The sequence below is a fragment of the Pipra filicauda genome, unplaced genomic scaffold (genome assembly GCF_003945595.2).
Source record: "Pipra filicauda isolate LSUMZ 115617 unplaced genomic scaffold, ASM394559v2 scaffold103_size3290846_pilon, whole genome shotgun sequence".
In the NCBI taxonomy this organism is placed as follows: Eukaryota; Metazoa; Chordata; class Aves; order Passeriformes; family Pipridae; genus Pipra; species Pipra filicauda.
Window position 1 is genome coordinate 740,786 of NW_024103474.1, and position 23,975 is coordinate 764,760.

General features: G+C 36.8%; 1 protein-coding gene across 1 annotated transcript in view; it reads right to left on the reverse strand.

Annotated features, from left to right (window-relative positions):
* CACNA2D3 (calcium voltage-gated channel auxiliary subunit alpha2delta 3) overlaps positions 1-23,975 on the reverse strand; it is a 407,078-nt gene that overhangs the window by 315,765 nt on the left and 67,338 nt on the right. The gene's annotated exons all lie outside the window — the stretch shown is intronic.

A 23,975-nucleotide genomic window follows, 5' to 3' on the forward strand; every position in this document is an offset into this window, starting at 1 on the left:
TCCAAATCCTCAACCTCTTCACAACCTGTACCTCCATGACACTGCAAGGAAGAAGAAAGGCATACCTGGCTTTTGCCAGTTTTATCCCTGTGTGGCAAAAATACCTTCCAAACCCTTAGGACAACCCACAGTACGGTATTTGAGCCAATAAAACAAAATGGTATTATTCAAAAGATTTATCACTAGAATTCACCTACAGAATTACAATTATCTCCTTGTATAACTCCAGAGAATGAAGAATAGGACAATCAAAAACAGTGGTTCAAAGTACCTGGATGAACATTAACATGATCAAAACAGTGAATAAGTCATGACCAGTCATGTCCTGGCTGGTGACGGAAGAAAGGATTCTATTTTAGGAGAACATTGTGCCCATTTCTTCCAACAAAACTAATTTTCAAGGTAGAATGACACTTTGGACTTGCTTTAAAATTTATACCTCTCTGTGAAAACTTGTGTGAATATTTTAATAATGAAACAATATTTGATAAAACATAATTTGCAGACAATTTCAAAATAAAGTTAAAAATACAAAGCTGTCAGTAAATATTTAGGGCAATAAAATTTTTGCATTCCACAATTTCAGTAATAATTTCATTTTTCCACACTGTTTCCTGTGATGAGTCTCTAGTCTGAGACTTTGATAGCAGCCTAAGCAACCTAAGAAACCACAAGCAGGTCACTTGTGTTTTGCTCCCTTGGGGAAAGAGGGGAGGTTTGGGTTTTCCCCCCCTTCTTGGTTGGCACTTAGATATCACAAGCAGAGTTCTGATTTTAACTCTGCAAGTCCATTTATGCCATTACTTGAGATAAGAGTGCTTTGTCTACAGTAGAAAAATATATTTTTATTATTTACTGGAGCAAATACAAGAACACAGTAGACAGAGAGGCAAATATTATTGTAACAAATACTGTGATAAATTGTAGTAAATGATCAGTAAATTGAAAACATTGCCAGGTAATTAATGATGTCAAAGTCTGTCCACATCCCACAGGATTTGAAGCTTTGGAGAATTTAAAACAAATGAAGTACAAATTTGAATCACTTATTTCCAGCTGCACAGATCCTGTTCAACATCTCACCTTCTGATAAAAATAGTTTCCTTTAGACTTGACCTTTGAGTTCTTAGAAAGCGTTCTAAAATGCATCACTGGAAGAGATTGCTTTCAGGTCATCAGATTTATTGATTTAAGCTTTGCCATCAAGTGAAGAAAACCAGGCAATTATTCACTGAGTTTGTGAGAAAACTGAATGGTACAGTTGAAGTCCACAAAATTTTCGAGACACACAAAATCCTACCACGTACTCTGTTAGGTTCTTGTGAGAGCATATTAAAAAGCCACACTTCTCAATTTTGATTAACTGGTGCTTTTGAAAATTAAAAATAACTTGTACTCAAAATAGATGTGAATGATTTCTTAACTGATAATTTTTGATTTTATCATTATGCTTGCTCATAGTACATAAATTCTTTTTTTGCTAATTTAAAAGCTAATGTTCCAACATAAAAGAAGAAACAGAAGATATTATTTAAGATCTATTTGAAAAGACCACACATCTTGCATGGTGCCTGTCTAGTCAGTTGTTGGAAACCTTCAAGAACGTTCGCAACCAACTAGGAGTGGTTACTTGATCTGCAAGACCCTGCTAACCAAGAGGTTTACATCACAAGAGGTTTGCATAATATGTATTTTACATTCACATAAAAAACAATTCTATTTTTTCAGGCATCAGTGAAAGGTCACAAAACAGGAGAAATTACGTGGTTGGAAAAAGCACCAGCTGTTTTTACTGTCCTTGTGCTCCAGTAATTTTGTCTGGAAGGAAGAGGTGCCACCCTAATCTGTGTCTGTGCACTTCCTCTTAGCACTCACTCTGCATGATGCTGGGAATTTAGATTCAATCTAGAAAGTAGTTGTTTTTATAAGAAACCTGAATCACACAAGATAGTGAAAAAACCAGAACCACAATAAAACCATAACGAAGGCCATCATTGATAATGGATTCTCTTCCTTTCACTGCAGAGGCTCTCAGATCTCCAGCTCTCATCATTTCCCTACCACTGAATTTTTACATATTAAATTTGGGGCTACTATAAATTATCTAAAACTGCAAAGTCCCTTTGAAATAAGTTTGAATTAGTTTTTAAATGAAATTATTTCATTTTAAGGTGATCCTGAGAAAGCAGCACTGTGCCACTATGGCTCCAAGTAAACAAAATGCTATCATGAAGTGGTGAAAAAAAAACAGTTACTGAGCCAGGCTGGCCTTTATACTCCAGACTTGCCAACTACCTTGTAGTACTGCTGCTCTGAAGGGCTATTCCAAGCAATGCCTTAAACTGACATTTCCCTTCACTGTAAAAATTATGAAGCTGATGATAAAGCTTTTGTTTTAATTTTAAAATTAAAAAAATTAAACCCTCATTTTTTTTTCAGTATTTCATAATTTTATTCCGTTAAGGGATACTGAAAAGTTCTCATAATTTGCAACTTGGGCAGTAATACATGTGGCACTGTTATTAAAGGGAGAGAAAACAACTATCACTTCGCTATAAATAATTGACCCACATAAAAAAAAGCGCATGAAAAATTAGAGTCATAGTTGGATCTTTTCTTTTGATAAGTCGATTTCCAATTGTCTAGAAGATTGAGCAGATACAACTTCTGAGTTGCTGCATTATAAAAAAAAACCAACTTGAAATGCTGATTCTTTCTGCTTGCAAAAATCAGCATTTGGTAAGAAATTCTCCAGAGAGACAGGAACATTTATCATTTGAGAAAGCACACAAAAAATACATTATTTCTTCAGTATCTGTTTTGCCAGATCATTTCACATAAACACCGGGGAAAGACAGACAGTATTTCACTGTCAGAACTCTTAATGTTTTTCATGAGTTTAGGTGTGGGGTTTTTTCTCTCGCTTAATAAATGGTCACCTAGAAATAACAAACCAGAAAGCAATCTATACAAAACTAGGGTCAGGAGCCTTTAATGCAATCCAAGTATTTGGCACTGAAACAACAAAAAACACACACACACCCCCCAACAAAAAGTGCAAACACACAAACAAAAAACCCAAACAAAACCCCACAACAAAGAAAAACTCCACCAAAACCCAAACAAACAAAATCAAAATAAAGCTAAACCACACCAAAACCTACATAGTTTGAGTGACTAAGGCAGGAAAAGTACACTCAAAGCAAGATTGTCAGCTACAGCTGGAATGTTTTCTCCTTGTCTTTACTCCAGAGAAACATTATCTTTGTGTTCCAACTTCTAGCTACTTCTATCAAGTCTTATCAAAATCAAGATATTTGCCCTTATGCTGTATATAAAAATATTTCAAGTTACTTACAAGTGTGTAAACAGTCCTTAGTCTCAGTCTTTCAACAAGGCTCTGGGTGCTTTGTACATCTGCAGAACACTACACCCATTTATGATGAAAACAATTCCCACTCCCTGGAATTTTCAGAGCCAGTAAATACCACTACCATCCTGATTAAAGAAAGGAATTCAACAGGAATCTTGTAATAATACTATAAAATTAATCTCTCTGGTTGCATATTTGGAATGGATATATGCCTGTGAGGTGCATTCACAGCTATAGTTGTACTTACTTTACAAATGCTGCTGTTTGAGAGGTTTTGTCACAGACATGTTAAATCTATATATGCATACATACATTTTGTTTTACAATGAAAAAGCAGAACCGTCATGCAAATGAAAGATCAAATATCCAATCTATCCATTGTTTCCATGACAAAAATAAGTGTATGTTTACTCCATGCCATTTCCAAAAAACCGCTTGCAGATGTTGAAGTCTCAACATTGCAAAATGTAAAATGAGATCACAGAAACATACACTTTTGATTAAATCACCAACTTTTGATTTCAGCTAATATCTGTGGCCCAGTAGAAGGGCTGTGCTAGGCAGTGATGGAACAGTTTAAACTTGCTTCAGACACTGCCATGGGATCCTAACAGTGACTCCCTTCGGAGGGCAAGTGCTGGTCTGAAGGGTCACAGGAATTAATGGGCTTGAATTCTGTACTTGAGATTTCCTGACAATCAAATGTAATCAATGAAAGACTCTGCAAAGCTGCTGAAAGCTCACAGCTAATACAATTTGCAGCTCTTAATGTTGTTTCTTTAGTTATAGAGTCAAAAGTTAAGTCAGGGTTCTGAATTAGTTCATTGTTTACCACTAAACCCATGAATTTCATCACCTGTGTTGACATTCCTAACCAATCTTGCCTTGAATTTTTAGGTAGAGTTCTTCTAGATTGTAGGGATCAGAAGGTTATTATACTACATTTCTATGCATGAAGAAACTTTTTTTCTTTCACTAATCTATTCCTGATCACAATGTAACATTAAAGCCCATTCATTTCTCTCTGCTCTTCTTATTGTATAATGATTTTTACATGTAAGTTTTTATCACAAATGAACAAAACTTAAAATAAATGTTATTAATCCAGGGTGCTTTAAAAACACCTAATCCTCTTTACACGCTATATAGGTTTTGGTTTTTGGGCTTTTTCAGTTATAAAGCCCAAACCCTGCAATATACATAGAGCAAACCGAAAACGTAGTCTCATTAGTTGCTGCCTTACCCCATTAACAGTTCTGCTGAAATTAAAGGCTCTGTGCACAGAGCAGGGGCTTTAGCAAAATGTGGCTTTGAGCTTCTGAAGCAACACAATCCAGAAAATCTCTCACAGCATTTTATAAGGTGATATTATTTTAAAACAATATCCACGTTCGAACTGATGGAACAAAACCACTGAACGTTCAGACCTTACGTGGCATGAGCTCCTGCAGTGCTCTGCCACACTGGCACACGCCCCTTTGGCACGTGAGGGATGGCAGAGCAATTCCCAACAGAAGATTTAAAATCATACAGCACAGCCTCCAACTGCTTCACTAGAAGTGAGGGGTCGCTAACCATGCGTGCACCGCCGGAATAAACCTGACTGGAAGCCAAACAAAAAGCCGTCTCCGGAATGACGTGAGCGTGTGAGTGGGAATCTGAGCTTTTCCACTGAGCAGAAGGGTACTCAGATGGCACTACCACAGCAGAGATATCAAATACAGATGGTGTACTCCTCTGATAGACTCATCTGTGAATCTCTTATTCATAAAAGATTTTGTATTTTCGCATTATCACACTGACCCCATGGTGGGGTGGTTTTATTAAACTAGAGTGCCACTGTTATATTGTTATCTGGCCCTCCTGACTCTAAAATGCATTCATTCAATGGAGCAGCTTTAGGGTCTTAAAAAAATAAACAACTGTAAGATATTTTTTTTAATTTTGTTGTTGAACAAAATTATTTGTATATAATTTTTCATCCACAAATCTTCAAAGACATTATAAAGGACATATCTGTCATTATCTCCACATATACAAGGATATTGGACTACACAGAAATTTAGTGACATGCCCAACATCACACAACAGTTCAGAAATACAAAGAGAAAAAGCTCCCTTGGTTATTCTTCCAGTGCCCTGCCCAATAAACCACAGTCAACTTTGTTAACTTCAGCTTGATCTGCATGGAAAGATGAGTCACAACAGCACACTTCTCTTCACCTTGACATCAGAGAACTCCTCAGTAATTGGGAGTTTGTGTTACACCACATTACACACTCCTATTAACCTTTACTGAACCTCTTTGTGTTGATGAAATCCATCAGCAATGACCAGTGTGATGGCACACTCATTTTCTGCAGAGAAATTTTCACTCACTTCATCAAATGACTCCAAGGAGCTCTACATTAGCCTGTCACGTTTGACTCTTGCTACACGCGGGTATCTGAGGACCTTCTGTTGCCTCAGACTCCAGTTTAGTTACTTCACAAAATGCAAAACAGTGAAATATTTGTTGCATACTACTTTACTGTGATTAGCTAGTCAAAGCTGTACCTGGTATATTATAGGCAAAGATCAGCTGTCTTGGGAAATTTGTTATCATCAGCAGACTTGACAAGGATAGTTACTGCTTTCCTTGCAAAATAATTTACACATTAAAATCACTGCAAGGGCACTATATCCCCAGCATATTTAATCTTTACCAAGATATTAACTTCTGACCTTTTTTTTACCTCATTGCTATATATAGGTGCTACAAAACCAAATGCATTAAAGCAGTAAGATTAATGCAGTATTGTAATTTTTATTTGAAGCAGCTAATAAGTCTCTGCCAAAAAAACAAAACAACACCAAACAAAACCCATAATATTCACTACAAATAACACTCTAGTTAGGCAATCTAAATCCAAGCACTCAAACAGGAATACATTCCCATCTTTCCCTTTAACAGAGTTGCTCTGGTCAGTGCTCACCAGAGGAATGACACATATTTGAGAAGGTTTGCCTGGCTGCTGCCTCCAGCACCCAGTGGCAAAGGCCAAGGGGACTTCAGACTCATTTTACAGGAGTGTCAGCTCACCAGCTTTCCTGAATATGAATATGAACTCAATCATATTGAAAACAGTTGAAAAAGCAAGTTATTGTCCTGCAGTTTCTTTTTAGATATCAGAAACATCTTAACAGGGCAGTATGGATGTTTTAAGAACAAATTAACAAAGGCTATTAACAACTGCTTTAGAAATATATTTCACAGAAGCTATCTATGTAATTACACATAGCTTTGCTTTTATTTCAGAAAAAAACACAAAGCCCTCTTTTAAGCTGAAAAAGAACATTCTGGAACTCCTTTTTCCATAAAGATGTCCTTGAAAACTCACTCCACTATTTCACATAAACTGCTTTACATGAGGAACAAGACACCCATTGATATAAATCTGCAGAATTAAAATATGACCTGGAGCACATGTTCACCCAAGGCAAAGCCATCGCTGTATTTTCAGGTGAAAGCAAGTATAGTAGAAGCAGGTACAACTAATCTGCTCCTCACAAAACACTGAAGAAATGTGAGAATGCAGTCCTTTCATCCTGGATAGCTATTCTAGGCCACTGAAGATTCAGAAGTAGGGAACCTGACAACTTACTATCTTCAGCAATTCTCAGAGGGATGAGATAGTACAACATTTTCTCTTGTACACGAAACTGCATTAGTCTTCTCTGAAAGCCTTTATGGCTACTGGAAACAAGAACAACCAAAAGAGACAGCTTGCTTTGTGCTGTAAGATCACAGGGTACATCCACAAACTAATTCTTTCAATCAGACTTTCTTGATAATGTTCTTTTTTTTCATTATCCTCCTTTTATCACTGCGTGTCTCTCTCCCTCCTTATTGTTCCACCTCTGTAGACCAATGCTTGCCTTACACCCAGCTGTTGCTCTGGGTTTTGGTATTTCTATCTACTTTTATTAGACAATGCTTATTTTCCATCTCAGAAAAATTATCTTTGTCTTCCCACCTTCCATGGTTGCCACTGAACTAGCAATAAAATAAAATGAGCAACAAAGAAAGCTAGAAAGCTTTCTGCCGAAAAAGAATGAAGTGCCTTCCAAGACAAACCTTTGCTTGGCAGTATCCATGTCTTGTGACAAGATTCAAAAGCACTGCTCATTTAGAACAGTTCATGGTTTTTGTTCCTCAGGAAAAGAAATGCAATCTCATCTCCTTGGGAGACCAATTTAATTTTGCAATGTTCTCTATCACTAACATTCATCTGCGCAGACACTTCCTCTAAACCTTTGCCCTCTGCATTAGGTGGGACCTTCAACATTAACTCTTAAATGGGTTTTATTTCATTGTTTGTCACTATGAAGGACATGGCATTGACCCCTGATGTACTGTCTCATCATTGCACTTTTCTGTATGCACCTGATAAGAGCATTTATATTGATTTAGGGGTTTAGATAAGTATCAGAATATTACGTACCAAAGGGGACTCAAAAGAATGAGAAAAAGCATGACATCTGAATATCTGAACTCAGGCACCTAAATTTAGGCTCCAAACTCTTCATTTCATCACTGAAAATGAAAAAATAATTTGTTTTCAAAATCTCAGTCACATCAAAGGCAGCAATGTCAGAATATTCTCAACATCTCTGAAAATCAGACCACCTGCACATGGTCTGAGTGCAGATGTCTTGAGAAGAATTCAGTAGGCTAACTAACCATAAAAAAAACCAAAAAGATTTGGAAACCAAATTATAGCATTTGGCAGTGCCTGGAAGTGTGAAAACACATTTGTGGCTTTGCCACACAGCTAATGCTTTTCATTTCTATATGGGATTTCCAGTCACTTATAAAACTTCACAAGAAACAGTATAGGATGACCAGCCTTTCTGTACCTTTAGGGAGAGTAGTATATTCATCGTGAATTCTTTCAAAGCCTCATAAAACAAACCAGCAAACACACAAGGAAAAACAAGGGGTTAAAGTTTGACTGCCAAACCACACTTAATCCAATATTTAATAACTGCCTTTGAAAGACTGTAATATGATATAAACCAATGCCCTGCATGGCAGAACTTGCTCAGATCTTTTCTCTTTGGGCCACTTAGCTATGTTGTACATGTTCTTCGACTGGCATCTGAAGTACTGATGTGTTTTTCTCCCCCAGAGTTTTTTCTCTCTCACACTTTGAAAAAATTAAGCTTGAAATCTAGTTAAGGAAAAGCATCAAAATCACAGCCAGAGCTCTGTTTGTAGCTCTTGCTTTGGTTTGGGGTTTTTTTTTGTTTGTTGGTTTGGTTTTGTTGGGGTTTTTGTATCATATACCCATGCTATACCATACACAGGTATTACCGAACATCACTGCAAAGAGTAAATAAACAGATTGAACAATTTAAAATTTTGCAGAGAGGACTGAAGTCCAGCAGCCTCAATGTCTGTCCTTATTTCCCCCTGAAACTGAAAACCCAAGTCATTTTTATTAAGCACCCTAATGATATCACCTTCATCAAAACCTATGTCAAAAACTAATCAGATTCAGACCCTCTGTTAGAAATTTGTATAGTTTTGTATAGTCCTGTCTTTTTTTCCTCTCTCAAAAAAAACCTAACAAACTAAACAACAAAATAAGTTCGCTACCATGCCAGGATAGATTTATTTTTGTGTCTTTACATGTCAGTATTTGATCAGATTGGAAACATTTCAACAAATCATCAATTTAGTGCTGTTTTTGAAAAACGAAAAATCTTTTGCCCAAATTAAATCTGAATCAAATTTATTTCCAGTTAAAGTGCAGGGCACACTCTTTTTTTCTATGTGCAGTTGGCTGTAGCAAATGTACACAAACCTGGAGATGCTTATTCAGCTTTTTTTGATTCTCAAAGGACCAGAAAGTTTTTTGTAATTTAAGAATTTCTTACATTAACAACAGAGTTCATCTGCAAAAAAAAAACAAAAGCATATCACATATAGCACTAGCATAGGTCATTGCCATAGTGTATAGCAATGAACTACTCAACTCCAGAGTCTATAATAGAATGCATAAACTAATATATTTATCAGAAAAAGTCCAGAGCTTTGGCACTAGAAAGGACCCAGCAACAGCTTTGTTTTGCTTGGTCAATAAACCACTCTTAATGATAATGTATCTATGAATTAAAGATGCATCAATCTGCATAGCAGAGAATAGAGGCCATGAATAACAGCCAAATCAATACCATGAAGTCGTAAAGAATACAGTGCGCTCTCCTTCAGGCTAATGGTAATTAATTTACTTTTGCTCCCTTCACACATGAGAGGAAGCAAGTAGAAGAACACGTTAATCACATAGAAGTTGTTAATTAGAAAAAGAACACATACTGTTATCTCCTTACTGTATCTTTTCTGCTCATATGCTTCGAGTACTGTAAAAAATGTGACTTTATTTGCACATATTCAGAGAAAGCAACTTGTGTTTTGGGAGCAAATGCACATATTGGCTGATATTTTCAAGCACTACAATTTGAAAGTTTGTTTCTTAAATGCAAGATCTTGTTCTAGGTGGGACGTTTATTAGTATAAACGACTGATGCCTAAACTTACATTTCTGCAACACAAATACTAGTGAATATACATATAGAAATGTTTTAAGCCTTATGTGGTTCAATACACCAAAATGGAAAGCCTTAGCAGTGAAAACTGTTTGCTTATGCTGTGGCTTAGTTTCTTTGATTCAGCTAGTTAATTAAATGTCTTTTTTTTTGCAATTTAAAAAAAGCCAGGTTTAAGAGATCAGCATCTAATACAGGCATCCCCTTCTTGGGAAATAAAAAAACATTTGGAGGTCCTGTTAATCTGATGGACTGGCCATAGACCAGCAAGCCTCTAGAAGAGGAAGCAAGATAAAGCTACTGGTCCTCTGGTTTTAAAGAGTGCTCTTACTTTCTAAAGAACAGAATTTTAATATTCATTGTGTTTGAATTCTTTTAAGTACCATTTTGGAACAAAATAAATCTTAAACTGCTACAATTAACAGTACATTTTCACAAAGACATTGAAATTAGGGTTTCCATTTTTATAATACATTCTTCATGACAATGTTCAGCAAAGTGCCATCAGCAGACTGCTGCTACTTCCTACTTCACTGCTTAATAAAAATACACAATTTCACTAAACCTCAGAATATCAAACAAAGGCACCAGAATCACAGGTTACTGCCAGGCAACCTACTGATAAATTCCACAAGGAGCACCACAAAGCAACGACCTTGGTGAACTGCACTGAGGCCTCTAAGCAGCAGAGTAATTAACATACACTGAAGTTAAAATCACAAGTGGTCCTACTGCAGCACGCAGAACAAGTCAGCACTTAGGGCTGTCTATATGTGAATTAGGATCCCAGTGGCCATTTCCCATCCTTCCCTAGTTTTGCTAAACTCCTGCCCCTAAGCACAGGAAGGCTGACTTCTGAGTCTGAGCTTAACGTTGGGCTGTTCACTGTGGAAAACAGTCCATGTAGGGTCACATCTCCATTTTATGAGCTTTCTGAGTTGTTGCGAAAGAATATAATGCACATAACCAAGGTAGAATACTCTCAATTTCCAACATTTTGTCATGTTAACCCACTGAAAACTATAGACATTGTTGAGATTCTTGTCAGACTTCACCGTGCATTATAAACACCTTGGATTTACTTACAGGTTTCCTTCTTTCACGAAAACGTAATTTGTACTTTATTATTACGAACGCACCAAGAATACTGTGCATCAATAAAATATGATTGTGGCAAGTGGACGTTGTGTTTGCATTTGGAGGTGTGGCAGAGCCTGTGCCGCATGCCCAGCACTGCCAGAGGCATACATCTGTTTGTGCAGTTCTAGTTCAGTAGTTTAAGGAATGAAGTATCACCTCATTACAGAACTGCCATGTATGAGTGAATTTGTGGAGCTTGCCCTCCTCACAGTCAGACAGTTCTAATCTCCTTGCAAACCACAGTGGCAGCACGGAGATGAAGTGTTAAGCTTATCAGGCCTCATCTGTACCATCACCTACTTAGTTAAACCCAGGCCATCCATTTCTCTGTCGTTTCTTTGTTCCTGAGATGCCCGAATGCATAATAGCCACTGGCAAAAGATGCAAGATATCTTTAAGGCTTCAATAGAACACAGCCTACAATTTTTTTTAAACCTAGACTGAAAACAATTCACATGCACCATTTTAATCATGGGTTGCACTACCTGTGTTTTTTCTTAATCTAGAATTTTCTTATACTATCAGCACACAAACTGTTACATAGAACTACTGATTTATTTTATATTAACTTTCAGTGTTTGCACAGAAATTCCTAACTCTGAAAAAGCTTGTTTTTCCATCACAGTATCACAGTTGGGAAGGCTTCTGGTAATTGAAAATCTTATGGCATAATAAAACCAGCTTTGTTCTCAACCATTCTTTTTGGGCACCATCAAGCAAATCAACAGTTTTGTTTTAGCCACAAAATAAGGATTGTTCTTCTGTCCCTTTAAAAAGGGTTGCCTTTAATTCCTTCAAAAATACTTCCCTTTTAGCCATTTGGTTTTAGTAACACAACTATGCTTTCAAGGAAGTTGCTTTCAAAATCATGATACCTTATGAATTTTTATTTCAGGAATAAGGCCCAAAACTGTACAAATGAGCAACTGCACCCCCAAGATATCCTAAACTCTGGGCTAGCTAGAAGGCTTGCCCCCAGATCCACATCATGCTGCTGTTTCAAGAGCATCTGAGCCAACGTAACAACCTCCTGGTGAGCTGTTCGACCACAAGATCTTCCTGAGCCAGGGGACTGAGGTGGACTAACCCCCAAGGTTCCCAGCCACCAGCTGAAGGAGACTCTTCCTCTCACCCCCAACTATGCTGAAACAGCAAGTAAACCAGTTTGATTGGGCGAGTTAGCAAAACTCAGCCACACCACCTCCTTTGGGTTCAACACATCTTCCCCCTGCTGCAGGTACACAAGTACTTCTGAGACGAGGCACTGATCCTATTCCAGACCCAATGTCATGGACAGCTATCACCACAAACTGGGAAAAGTCCTATTGCAGCTGTGACCCGTCTCTGGGGTGCTGGGCATACACAAGCAGCATGTTGTTTATCCCCACGGGGCCCTGCACAAACACTGCAGCCCCACTGACCAGGTTACGTGTCATCCACACCCAAACTCATCCAAAGGAGACTGGAATATGGAAAAGATCCTTTTACAGGAACAGCCCAAGCCTGCCTGCAACACTTCATTAATTCATATCTGCAGAGCTTGTGTCGATTCCTGAGCATTATTTATGCTTGAGTGGTGGTGCCATCTTACATCTCTAGATGTCTCTAAAACACCCTAATCTGACATATGCTGAACAATGCCTTAGTGGAGAAGGGAATGTTTCCCAGTCTTTAAAACAAACAAAAAACTGCAGTGTTCATCATTTGCTTTTGGTTCATTCTTCAAATTTTCCTGTTCCAACTGAAGGTTAAGAGTCAAATCACGAGAATGTTGCCAATCACTTCATCAATAGCTCCTTGCAAGTAAGGAAAATAAAACTATATATTTATAGGAGACAAAGAAAAAGGGAACATTTATTGCAGTGAATAAGATAATTTAGCAATAACGGCCTACATTAAATAATGTTAATTTGATTCCTGTCAATTTTACAGCTTTTCTGTCAATCCTGTGTTTGACAAAAAAAATCAGGAAATATTGACTTTTATTTATGTAAGTATTCCAATCACATCCCAGCCCTTTTATACTCTTGGTTCAAATGAAGAGTGTTTGATGATCACTTCAGAAAAGATTTGTGATGTGTGTAAGCTCATTCCCAAAACAACAAATAGAAAATTGCATGAACCCATTGCTTAAGTAACAATCTAAAAATCAGGGCTTAGATGCCACAAGGTGTGAAATAGGATACACTACACAAGAAGCTACTAGAAGCCTTGACAAGAAAATATTACTAAATAAAACAGTGGAGCAGAAATTGAAGAAAATGCAGAATATATAAACAGAAGCATGCTAAGAATATCTGATGTCTGGTACTAGCAGTGAAAACATTCTTCAGCAAACTAAACTTTCACCATACTGTCGTGCTTTCCAGGAAAAAGTAACTACCAGTTACCAGATTTAGAACTCTGTGATGACCCTTATAGCTGAGAAAATATTCTCCTCCATACATTAGGATCTCCTGCCAGAACAGAACTGAGGATACCCAAGTTGCCACTATATATTTTTGAAGAGTGATTCATTTCACCCTAAACAGTTTATTTCACGATTAGTGGTTCCAGAAATAACCCACCCTTTATCACTTTTGGTGAACCATTACCATCCCATTAAGAATACCAGCACTAGATTATTTTTTTCTCCCCATCTGGTTCTGCTGACCCAGTGGGTAGGATTTCTTCTGGAAAAGCCACAGAGATGGGATGAGGCATATTTCCATGAGGCCCTCATAACAGTCTCTGGTTACTGTGGGACGACAAGAGAAGTGCCAAAGCACACAACGGCACAGCTGACAGGAAGATAATGTCCCAGTGCAACTGTTCCTGGATAGTTTACTGTTATTGCTTCTGTAATCCTCATCCCTTTGTTCCATTAATTAGCATGCAGTGCCTATAATCCTGCCCAGAAAAAGTCTTTGTTTCCAGATAATAATTTCACTAACAAGCAGAAACATTTTACAAATTTTATAACAACAAATGAGTAAAGGTCAAAATCAGCTGGTCATCTCTGGCTTTCCTTGGAATTCTTCAGTAATAAATTTCTAAATAATATCAGTTAACAGCATATGAAAGGATCAATAAAGTTAAAAAATATCTACAATTCCATGACTATTAGGGTTTAACTTTTACATATTTTTTGTGATAATGTAGTAAATCCCTTCCAATTTAAGAAGTTGGAGGTAGGTTTAATGGTCATATATGGACAACAACAAAGGATAAATGTGTCCTCTTTTTTGCACAGTACAATAAGAGCCAGAACAAAGCACTTGCTAAACGACAATTGGGAAGACAACACAAATCTCCCAAGCGCTGCGGCTCTCTTCCCTGCACTGCAGCAGTCTGCTGATGGAAGTATTTTAACTTTCCTGTGTCTTCATTTCCTCATTCATAAAACAAATTAAATCTGTGTTACAGGAATAGTTTGATGCAGAAATTGTAAACATTCTTCAATATTCTTGTATAGGAAAAAAAATGTATGAACTTTTTAAATACATCATTCATTCACTAAAATATTTACAAGATCTTCTGAAGATGTTTGAACTTAGGATCTTGTGAATTAGTTTAAAAGGACCAGGTATTAGCATATAGCACAAATGGAATAAGAATGAATAAATATCCAAAAGGACCATTACATTTATTTCTACCCCAGTAGGTATCTTTGAAGCTGTATCTGAAAATTGAGTTCCCTTGAAAATATTCTCATAAATAAATGGCCCACGTTTTTACTAAAATAGCACATATATTAGATGTACAATGTTTAAGACTTATTTAATATCCTATTCCTTTCCCAATAATTTGTATCATACATGTTTACGCTTCTAATTATTTGTTGTTCTTCCAGTTACTGGTCCTGGCTTGCCACCCTTTTCCAGAGCTGAAGTCCAAAAAAAAAATCCCATATTATGTCAAGTAGTTTGACAAGTTTCATTTGAAGAAATCACCATTTTGTTCTATAATAAAACATCTAGTCAGGTAGTATATACTGAAGCTTCATTTTTTTTGTCTTGAATAAGATACATTTAAAGTGAGAGCTACAATATAAATCAAATCCGATGCCAACTGTGCCTCTACTGAGGCTTTAAATTTTAGAACACTGAACTGTCACATTATTATTAATTCCTTCAGAATTTAGCTTTCATTTTACATATAAATATATATTGAGAGAGAGAAGAAATATAGCAAAACTATGCTTTGTAGTTCAAATACTGCTGAGACAGACACAATCTGTCTAGTTTCGAGCAACAGTTGCAGTAAATAATAAAATTTACTGTAATATTAGGTGACAGAGGAATGAAAAACTCACAGAAAGCATAAAAAGCCTTACTATTTAAGCTTAAACTTGTTTTCAGACATCAGTTATTTTACCAATAAATGAAACTTAATAATAGTCAAACAGGTTTTGCAGAAGCAGTTACTTGAGAGTACCCACGGAAAATTTGAGTCGAAGGGATTTTGGTTTTGCAGTAGAATTAGCACAAGTGAAATTTTGGGTTATAATGAAAGATACATTCTCAGAGGAAGAATGGTCTAGTGGTTGAGATATTAACCTTGGACTTGAAAGAACTGGGCTTAAGTCCCAGTTTTGCCACAGAGTTTTGCATAACCCTGAATTAGTCACTTAATTACTCAGTGCTTCTCTTCTCAAGGTATTAAACAAGGATAATAATATTTCCATAGTCAGCTTCACCTTGCCTCCTTGGCTTAGTCTTGCAAATCAGGAAGGAAACAAAATCTGTGAAAAGCCCCAGTAGTTTAGCCTCAAGAACAATTTGTTCCAGAACTAAGAATTAGTTTCTGCTCTGAAGCCTTGGCATCAGTCTCAGTTTGCATCGTGGAATCACAAACACCAAAAATCCTAGGAACCACAGTACTAAAAGATTTGATGATAAAAGCATTCCAATAATAATATTTGTATCACATATACTGTACCTGCATAAAAGGCAAAGGCTTATTGTATTGATTGCTAGAAAAACTTACCTAACTTCAAAACCAACATAAAAAGTCAGAAGACATTTTTAAGTAGATTATCATATTTTCAGCACATATACTCTGTGTGTGTGTTTAAAAAGTGAAAAGAATACAGAATTTTGAGTAAAACTTGAATCAGATGCAATAAAATGTACTTTTCATAATTCACATGCAAGAAAAATATACCCAGACTCAGAAGCAATGCTCTTTATGCAGCAAGAGCACACAGTACCTGTCATTCTGAAGTACTGCAATGCATTCAAACAAACATAAAATAATCATTGTGTTTATCTGCCATGAAATGTTTATGCACATAAACTGTTACTCAGTTTGTAAAAATAGTTATCCACTTTGCAGAATCAGATAAATATGTATCACAAAGCACCACAAGTACTTTATATCACTTAAAAATAAAAAAAACAGTTTTCAATATAAATTCCCTATTTTTATTTTCCCAAAAAAATTCTTAAAAAATTATTGCATAAAAATATTTTCCAATCACTAGTTAATTAAAACCAGCACAACTCCACAAGAAATTAACTGTAATTACAACCACAACACACTTATTTTCTATTTAGACTCCATAAAATCATGCACATATCAAGCTGAAAGCTTTTAACAAACACAATGTCAAAGAATTTAAGCTGATGAGCAACTTAGGACATTTAAAAAAAGCAACAATAAAACCATTCCAACTGAGATGTCAGTTTGCAATAGTTTGGAAATGAAAGCTATTACTGTTCCTGTCCATAAGCTTGTAAGAAAAAGAGAACACGCTGGAGAGTAGGATAGATGGACAGATGTCATAACAGAAAGATGTAGAGACACACCACTTAAAAAGGTAAAGGAGGTGAGGTTCACGTGTTAAACAAGAAAAGAAAATTACATTAATTTGGAATTAAGGACCTGGAACAGGAATTAATTCTTCTTCTGGGCTCCAGCGATGGAGAACCACAAACCACCCAAGCTTTGCCTTTGAAGTTTATGTCATCCTCAGAAGTCCTTAGTGGAATTATGGGTCTCTAATTCACAGTTGTCACTATTTATTCTATACATTATGGTTCCCTGAATTTCATTTGCACAATGAGCACTCACACACTCATTACCCCTGGACCATTATGTACTGCATAAATCATCATTTCCTTTGTTCTAAAGCCGAGTGTGTAATCCATCCCAACCAAGAAACAACAAAATCTAACTGCACAAGCAATTTTCCTGTATGTCAGATTTCTCCAATCCAAAAATAATACAGAGAGTTCTACACAAACTATTTGCTTCTCCTACAAGCTCCCATTTGGAAATACAAAATGTCTAACTATACTCAGTTTCTTGGAAGTTAAAATAAACAAACCAAATAGGGACAAAAGATTCACATAGTCTACCAAATCAAGCCACTACATTAACAGATCTTACGTTAACCACAGGCAAAAATCGCTGTGAAAATGAGGTACCAAGGCAAAGCTAATGTTATTAAAACAGCTTGAAAGAAAACATTACTTTATTAGCCTATTTCACAAAGCTAATGTGGGGGAAGATGGCAAGGGACATGCAAAAAATATATTTAAATCAGCCTAAAAAAAAACTTCAGGTAGGAGGGGATGAATCTTCTTTTAGGTTGGTTTTTTTTCCCCATAAATCTGGAGGGAATTGCTTAATGCATTCTATGCAAGTGTTCTAAATCATTTTAAACTAAAAAAAAATTGCATACAGCATATGATAAATTCCTGCAAACCCTCCTTCACCAACTTGATCAAACTGACATCAGCACAGCTCCTACTTGTGCAAACAGTATTCACAGGAGAAGCAATTGCCAGAAAGATCTCGAGCATTAAAGCATATATAGACAGCATGAAATAAAGAGTACAAAACACTGTAAAAGTAGTATGAAATATAAGAATCTGTAATTCAAGCAGCAGCAAAAATAAAGACTTATATACGATCCAAATGCAATATAATACAAAGAACAAAATACTACTAGAACTAAATAAATGCTGTGACTGGTCTACATGAACCCTCAACGCTGCAGAGGTACTGCAGCAAACAGTATTGCATAGCAATTGATATTGTTTTATTTAAAAAACATTTATAATTTAACCGACCCCCATATGAAGTTTTTACTTACTGCAGCCTATGGAAAAGGTGAGAGGTTTGAAAACACAGTTATCCTATAAAATCCTACAACTAAGAGAACAATTCAATATTTCTGCTAAGACTGAAGGGGTACTAAACAGTGCCTTGATTTAACTGCTATCATCAATTTCTATTAACCTAAAAATACAGCACTGTAAGAACCTCTCACTACATTTTGTGTTTCACAGGTGTTCTATTTAATCAAAATATAAAAATCAGTTTTATCAGTATTTTAAGAGCTCATTCAACAATTACAAATCACTAGTGAAAAGTACATTGTTTTTTGGGAACTGATACTGTATTTCCTGTGGCCACAGTGGCTCCAATCCTCTCACTTGCAATTTTGAGGGCTGTAAGTATGAAAGTGTACCAAACCCATCTTCTACCTGAAAAACCACTGAAAATACAGAATCATAAAATTCTAGCTTGAAATTTCAGTCATCTGCATATAGGCCCTCATCTATATTTACTCTGTGGAGTATTGATCCAGATCCAAAGAAGTGACTATACTTTACCATGACAATTTGGTTTCCATGCCTGCTCCATAAATCTGCCAACTGAAATTTTTTTGTTGAAACAAGTTTATGCACAGGCATGATGGCCACTTTTCAAAACAGAACAATAAGATTAATTTCTACGTTTAGTTTTTTATTTACACATGTTTTCTCAAATTTCCAGTGTAAATCATCCATGTCATGCACTAAATCATTATGTTCTCAAAAAAAAAAGAGAAATAGTGAAGTTTCAGTTTTGAGCTAATTTTAAATGCAGTACTATACTAAAACCTGCTGCACTATTGTTTCAACTCTGATACTAAGTACATGAAATTATGAAAGATTTTCAAATTATATAGAGCAGAAAAGTGGACTATATGCATTACCTTCAGCCATACACACACAGATCAAACAAATCCAGGCATGTTCAATGGGAAACTGTATTATGAGGAGAAAAATAAAAACATATAAAATCTCAAGATTCTTCTGTGGCACAGAGCTTTTCTGTTCTTTCCAGACTGCCCCAGCTGCTGACTGGGCTCCACTTCACAATAACTTCACCCGTGGCTGCCCCAGTAGCTGTTCCACCTACACAGGTCTTGCATCCAAAGAAGTACTGACAGCACTCCAAGCAGGTCTGCCGGTGGCAGAGCTCATGGGGACAGGACAGCTACGTCCTTCCTGTCTGGATGGATCAGACCAAGGCAAGGAGCCCTCATCCCTGGATCAGTGTGTGGGGAGTGGAGCACAGTCAGACTGTTCACACCTGGCCAATCTGCCCAGCACGTGCCAGGTCCTCCTGCAGTTGTGCTACCCCTGCTGTCAGGTCCTTTGCTCCTGACATGTTATTACAATCTATGAGCTCTGACTCAGGAAATCAAACCAGGAATTTTCTGGCATAAAGCTGAGGGTGTGCCCTGACTGCTTGGAGTGTGTGGGGACATCTGAGCACACGTGACCTGCTGTGACACCTCCTGAGTGGGGGGGTTTGGTCTCAGCCCAGTGCACTCAGTACACAGCACTCCCAGATGGGATCCTGCAGCAAACTAGTCCCCACAATTCATCTGCTAGAGAACAAGTTGGTTGCTCTGAAAGACAGCACAAAAAAAGGGAGCCCTGAAACAAAACAGGGAGCAAAACAAATTCCTGGTGTACAGACCAAATGTCAGCAGAACACACCAGTGGCCATTAGATTTTATAGTTCTAACATGCCCAATTTCAGCAAGCACTGCAGCTTGTCTGATTTTCAAAATTAAGTCACTTCAGCTTTATTCCCCAAATGCTCAGAGAATAGAGGTATAGGGAAAGGGAGAAAACAGCACTAAGCTTTAGGCAGACAGACAATTCTCAGCTGACAGTGGGTATTTTGTGCCCAAGTCAGATGAATAACCAGTACCTCTGAGAGACAGATTTAGGACCGCTGACTCAAGGGAATGAAGGCAGAATTTTTATCCATTTTTCTAACAAGTTTTAATCATACAATGCATTATACGTGCCTACATTTATATTATCCAGGATTAAAGTATAAATAAGGAAAGAAACGAGAATTTCTGAAAACTAGCATACAAATGCAGGCATGTGAGTTTCTCAGAAAAAGTGATTTCCAATTCTGAAACAGACAAACTTAATCCTCAAATCTATTAATCCAATCAAAGTATTTATATACTGAGCACTTGCTACTTCAAATATGTCTGTTGGGAATGGAGACAAGTTTCTGGTATAGAAGGCAGCATTAGGTTCAGTTTCAATAACACTCAAGTTTCATAACTGTACCAGATCCAGGGTGCCAATAGCCCTAAAACTCCCTCTGCCCAAGAATTTGCCACTCAGTAATATTCAGCTGTGTGTTTTTCTTTATAGCTGCTTCCTGCCTTTATTTTTTTAAAGCAACTTGCTCCGAGTAGGCAGTTTGCAACACAAGAGTGACCTTCCACTATGTATCAAAGTGCAAAATGGACTTCAGATGCAGTATTACAATGTAAGAAAAAAAGAAGTCAAGGTACACCAGGCAAAGCTCAGAGACACTCTGTTTCTCTCTTCTTCAAATTATCAATTTGAAGAATGCTCTGGATAGTGCAGAAATAAAACCACATATCTCACCATTTCAGTTTCACATAATATTTTCATTCTTATCATATTTTAAGCACCTAAATATACAGTCTTCTCGATAGAAAGGATATGAAAAGTTAGTAAATAAAATAAGAATCAACAACTAGATAAGCCTACCAAAAGTTGGAATTTGCATAGTAGTTTTTCTGATAGTAGTTGCACTAACACTAGGTACAAATGATAACAGAATTTTTACATAGCAAACAGTTCTAAACACTAAACAAATGGAAGTGGGGTTTTTAGGGTTTTGGGGTTTTTTTTGTTTGGTTTTGTTGTGGTTTTTTTTTTATTTTATATTTTAGAAACCAGCATGAAGGTAAATAGATTAGCCTGCCACAGCTCAGAAAGTAGCAAGTTCTGGTTTTTTTACTATGTATAAATTAATTTTGATTTTAACTTATTAAGATATAACTAGTTCTTGTTAAAACTGTACATATCAATGTTTAGGCATAAACTAATATAATTTTTTCCTTTTAAAAGAATACTGAAAAAAGCCCTAGGTGCATCCCCACATAAACCCACACAAAACCTTATACAGCAGAGAAACTTGAAGTAGCAAAGTAGCTGTGAACACTGTTCAAACACAAGGCCCACCAAAAGCGAGCACCTCAGAGAATTTCAACAAGAAAACTTATTTCTGTCATTCAGACATGGAAATCATTACTTGAAATTCAAGCTGGGGGGTGTTCTCTGCCCAGAAAATTTTTGGCTCAGGTGAAACTGTCCAGACTGAAGATAAATACCTGCTGTGTACATCTCTGGGGCAACAGCAACGTCCTTCAGGGTGCTTGGTCCTACAAAGGAGCTATTCTGCCCTGCAACTTCTCCCTCCTTTCAGCTCTAAAGGCAAACCACGTACTTTGATTGTCTTTTTCTTCTTTGTGTGGCTGATATTTCTTTCCTACAAGAAACTAAAGTTGTAAGACATTTATCAAGCAAGCAAGCTTTTGAATTTCTTCTGTCTACAATTTAATAAAACAAGCTCAAAAATCAATACAAGTAGAAACAATCTTAAAACTATAAGCGACTGAGGGTGTATTATATTTGATGCCCTATATAAAATAAACTTGAGCAATCACAGATCACACACCATAATAGCAATAAAGCAGACAGGATTATGGTAATTAAGAAGTAGACAGATCAATAAAATATCTCTTATATTTGGAAAGTCAGCAAGTAGCAGTTCTTTGAGTTTCTGACCTAGAAAAAAATATCTGATAGATTATGCCAGGGCAACAAAAATGTATCTTCAGCAAAGAGCTTTGTTATGTGTTTAGCCTCGAGATAAATTAAAGATAAATGGTAGATTTCAGGGAGTTCATTGCAAAAAACGATTTCAAGGAATTGCTGCTCAGCACTGCCCAGCCCAACCCGAGTTAGGGACTTCCAACAGGCACCAACTGTGTCCTCAGTCACTCCAAAGGCAAGAGAGGTGGATGCACCTCTGTGAAAGACAAAGAGCAGAGCTCAGTGGTACAAGGGGAGGCCAGACTAGATGACAGGGTTCAGACACAGGATCTGTGGTGTTTGTTGGCAGATACTACTGAGATTATCAGTGCCTAAGAATTGTGGTAGTTAGGACTTAGCACAGCACTGTGTGTTACTGTGCTACTGCTCACACTAAAGCATAAGGCAGGTTGGATGGACAGTGCCTGGAGCAGCCTGGTCTAGTGAGAGGTGGAACTAGACAAACTTTAAGGTTCCTCCCAACCCAAACCTTGCTGTGATTCTATAAGGCATGGCACAAGTGTGAAACACAGGACATAGATGAGGTTTGGTATCAGTGTGATAAGCTCCTGAACAGCTTTTTTTTCAGGCAAGAAGCAAAGGTTTGTCTTTGTTAAGTGATATTCTTGAAAAATAAACCATCTGTGCATCCGCTTAGTACACTAAAAAACTTGTTGGTAGTGTTCTGTCACTGGAAGATTCCCCGTGAAGATCATAGGAAAGCAGTTGTAGCACTGAAACACGATGAACAAGTCACTTCAGAAGTACAACCCCCTCAGCAGCACCACTTTACACAAGGTGTGAATGTAAAGCACTGAAATTACCATCACAAAAAACCCACTGAGGTCAACTACATTAGCAGTATTTAAAAAGCTGACAGTCTCCTGTGCTGATGAGAGAATAGTGGCTTTAGGACAGGACTCTTTTTTTCAATAAGCAGAAGAAAAATGAGCCTTTATATTTATGAAAATAAATCAGGGACTCTGCTGGGCTCTTCACTTCTGCAAGAAGGTTATTCTCAGCTGTTCACAGCAGAAATATTAGCATCATCCTCATAAACATTTAAGTCCAACACTATGAGACAGAATAGCAGACTGAGAAAAGCCCATTGATTTCCACAGCTAATTCTATGTTTTCCACATTCAAACCAGTATACTCATACCAAGTTATGAATTTATTTTGTTAGAATTTAAACAGAGGCAGTAAACTTACATATGCTTGGGTGCACACACACCATTCCAGTTGGGAATAAACAACCCTTGCCTCTTCTTTGAGAGAGAAAAGCTTAGACAAAAGAGAAGAAAATGACAAAACAGAATGGGATAAAATTAAAGACCTAAAGGTTCAAGTATTTTAATATCATGAATGTTCATTAAAGAAACCTAAAACTGCAACTTAACATCCTTAAGATAGAAGCACACAAGTATTAAGGGGAACACAATTTGGGAACTGGACTAATAACTGTCACTTCATTATCACAATAAATGTATTATTTAGCTTCCATTAATTAATAAGCCATTTGTCCAACCAGCCATCAATAGACCATAGTGGTGTGGCACAGTACATCTCCATTTATGTTTCTAAATATTTTCTTTCCCTGCATGTAGTCCCTATTCCACCAAAGCAATTTGAAGATATCATTTTCAGTATAAACATCCATTTAAAAAGTAAACTAACAATGATGCAACATTTCAGATGAAAAAAAACCAACCAGCTTTCAAACATTATCTCACTCTGCTACACTTTCATATATGAAGACTTTGGATTTTCTTGCCTCAGTGTCACTCTCATATTTTAAAACCTTTCAATGGCTTGGATGATAAAGCCTATTTTTCTCTTACCAAGATAAGCAATTCCATCCTCGAAAACCTGAAAGGATATGAATTTTGTCAGAGCCCTTGAGTCACGAATTTCTTTGCTTATGCTTAAAAGGGTGAAAGAACTGATCTTGC